The sequence below is a fragment of the Carassius gibelio genome, chromosome B12 (genome assembly GCF_023724105.1).
Source record: "Carassius gibelio isolate Cgi1373 ecotype wild population from Czech Republic chromosome B12, carGib1.2-hapl.c, whole genome shotgun sequence".
Classification (NCBI taxonomy): Eukaryota; Metazoa; Chordata; class Actinopteri; order Cypriniformes; family Cyprinidae; genus Carassius; species Carassius gibelio.
Genome location: NC_068407.1, coordinates 14,141,140 through 14,144,653, shown reverse-complemented (window position 1 = coordinate 14,144,653; position 3,514 = coordinate 14,141,140). Strand labels below are relative to the sequence as shown.

The following is a 3,514-nucleotide window of genomic DNA, read 5'->3' as shown; positions in this document are numbered from 1 at the left end:
GATTTATAAGCATATTTAAATTATTTTATTTATCTATAAGGATTTGTGCAATATTATTAAATATTTTTTATTAATACATATGTTTCTTAATCTTAGGGTTGAACTCTTTTACTGAATTTTAAACCATGAAAAATTTAAACAGACCTCTTTCCCTCGCTCGCTCTCTGTATGTGGATGTTAGTAGACACGTCCCGTTTCTCATTTTTCGCCATAATTTCAACGACTGACCATGAGCAAACCATTCGAGATATCAAAAATCCCCTGGCAATGTGATCATGTTGACCGAGTTTGGTGGCAATCGGGTAAAACATTTATGACAAATATATCAAATTCCAGAGCATGTGCTTGTTACAGAGCTTTAAATAGTTTATTTTAGTTAGGGTTAGTAGTTTGGATTTAAGGGATACAGCAATAAAAGGGTTAATTTAAACCATCAAGAGAACCACATGTATTACTATACATAAAAGATTGTTAAAACTTTCAATAAGGTTTCAGGTATTAACATTAACTATATTAATTAACATGAATAGTAATTGTATATCATTTATTAATGTTTGATTTTGTCTTACACCTACACATAACACACAGATAAACACACAAGAGAACAATATATAAAATATTTCTTGATTTTGAAGTGGCCAATTTCAGAAAAAAAATTAATTAGTTGAAGGATTCTATTTATGAATGTGTTACTAAAGTCCTTTGTCAAGTATATTATGGCTACATGGTCAATTTTTTTCTCAAAATTGTTCAAATATTTAACTTTTTGGGACTGTTACAAAAGTGTCATGTTTTGTAATTTTTCATGTGATACTTCTAAATTATGTTTTTTATTATTGTTATTATTAAAAGTGATCATAGAAAATTTTGCAAATGTGTCTTCCAAAGTGATAATGATAGGTTAGGCTGAAATGTTTTAAGGTGATGGTTTGTTCACAAGTGTACTTTGTCATATCATAGGAACAAATGTCATAGTAGATGACAAAGTTTTTAAAGAAGCATGTTAATTATTTGAATGTTAAGGGATTTTTTTTTTTTTTTAGTGTTTTTAAATGTAATAATTATATTAATTAAATGACTTTGTGATAGATAGAAAATTAACAGGGTTCACCAGCAGCCAGGAGAATGTAAGAGAATGGTGTAGAAAGTAAATAGAAGCAAAATTATGTTTTAAAGATAAAAGATAAGTATTGTGGTTAAAAATAAATAAATAATAATAAATAAATAAAAATCTTTGACATCTTAATGAATATAGTTTGAATACCAATTATATGTGTTACACATGCAGCTGGGGGACATTGTGTTTGCCTAAGAGACTAAGTTTTTTGGTTGGAACTTATTTTGTTTTGTTAAAAAAAGAAAAGTGTTGATGTTGTTTGTATGGAAATTAGACTATTTTACTTTGACATTTTCAAAATGAAATACAAATATTTAAATAACTATTTTTATTTTAGTGTGATGTAGTGTTCTATGGTGTAACATACATTTAAGTTAAGTTTTTGATTTGGAACTAATATAATGTGCACTAAAAATGTGTTAGTGTAGATAATGGTGAATTGAACAGATACTTTTCGTTTTTAAATAAATTGTACTTGTAATACTGTTGAATATCTTGTAAATATGTTTGCAGTTTTGCATTTTCAGTATATTGGCATTATGTTATATTATGTTATACCTTTTTTTTGTAGAAGCATGCATGTATGCAGAGTTTGGATGCACTAGCATTATACATTTAAACAAAACGATAGTGAAGTTGTGAATGTTTAAGCTTGTTTTTGATAGAGTTGTAGGAATGTTGTGATCACTTAAGAGGCAAAATGAAACTCTATGAAAATGCAGATGTATTGTGAATAGAAAATTTATTATTTAAAAAATATATATTTTTTCAGGAAGAAGTAACAAGTTTAACAAGAGAGATGTCAAACTTTTTCATGTTAGTTAGTTAAACATTTTTTTGTGGGAGTTTGAAAATGACAAAAATGCCAGAGGAAACGCTGGAAGTAGGCAAAAAGTCTTTGTTTTCCTTGTGTAGTGAGATGTAGCCCATCTTGCTTGTATAGGTGATAGAGTATTTTTCCACTTTTTAGGAATGGTTTTGTTGTGTTCAGAAAAATTATGTTTGTTGTTTGTTCAGTCCAGTAGCGAAGCAAGCTGTTGAACTCTTTGACAGTGTTCTTAGTTGTAGAGTTATCTGTCAGACGTGGTAAGATAGCACTGATTCCATAGTAAAGGATGTGAGGATTAGTGAGGGATATTCTTTTTATGAGAGTTTTCATGCGTTGGATGACTGTTGATGCAGGTGCTCCACTTGCAATGTCATTTGTTCCGATGTGAAGGATCACAATGCTGTTGCTGTGTACTGTCTTAAAGTGGTTGGTGTGTTGCATAGCAGATCTTAGAAGCGTTGTCCCTGGGTGCACCCAGCATTGTGCTTTTGGCATGTAGTCTTTAATATCTCGACATATTGAGTCTGTGAGGAAGCAGACGTGCAATCCTGTAAAAGAAAAGGATTATAAATAGAATTATAGATTTGAGTGAAATTAAGGTAGGAAGGAATTCAAAATAGTAAGTCTGGTTCCATGACATGCTATTAAACTTAAAAGCATGTATTTGTTACTTACCTTGGGGTATGATAAAGGATCTTTTGGAGATAGTGGTTGTGAGATGTGTGTTGGATGTGTGTCCTGTAGAGACAAATCTAAAATGTAAATATTTTTGGAAACTGTATATAATGTTACAGAGGTTATTAAATGTGGAATTGATATGTGGTATTACCTTGTAGATCCATTGATGCAATTTGTTTGGAACTGATGTATGGGCAGGAAAGTTTAAGCCAGTAGTTCAGTGTTGAGGAATGTAGCACTTTACACATAGATATAGTGGGGATTATAAAGGGTAGAATTAGAGTCAAAGACTTGGGAGGAGTTGGCGGAGTGGGCAGGCAGTCTTAAGTGAACAAGTTGATGCTGTTGGCTGAAAAGTTAGATAAAAGGCATGTGCATGACATACATGAAACTTTGATGTTGGTTTGTGACTCATCTAAGGTCTGACACATTTAGCTGAACAATAGAGTGTTGATTGGTGGCTAGAGACATCTTGACTTGGAGAGTTGGGGTATAGCAAGTGTAAATTGTTAGGGTAATCTGTTTGAGGTTTGAGAAAAAAAAAGTTTTAGGAAAAAAAAAAAAAAGTTTTTTTTGTTCCAAGGCTTTCACATTGTTAAGAGCAACATAAATAATGTAAAAAACACAAAGTAAAAAAATACATTTCATTTATATGTTATGCTTTGTCCTCAGTTGGGGACTCAATTTCTTTAAGAGAATGAGAATACATGGATGAACATGCATAAGCAAAAACAATGGATTTAAAAAAAAAAAAAATCAACAAAAGATGTTTATTTTTCAAGATTTTGTTTTTACTAAGCTTTGTATAAATATGATTCTCAACTATTTTATAACAGATTTATTTGTTGTACCATTTTTCCTTTGGCAAAATGTGTAAAAATTGCCATATT

At 30.5% G+C, this 3,514-nt stretch overlaps 1 long non-coding RNA gene across 1 annotated transcript; it reads right to left on the bottom strand.

Moving 5' to 3' along the window:
* Positions 1-1,945: 1,945 nt before the first annotated feature.
* LOC127969582 (uncharacterized) lies at positions 1,946-3,147 on the bottom strand. The gene is made up of 3 exons (XR_008156326.1): positions 2,776-3,147; positions 2,622-2,684; positions 1,946-2,494 (listed from the first exon to the last, which is right to left on the bottom strand). It is a non-coding gene; the product is annotated as an uncharacterized LOC127969582 (long non-coding RNA).
* Positions 3,148-3,514: the final 367 nt, after the last annotated feature.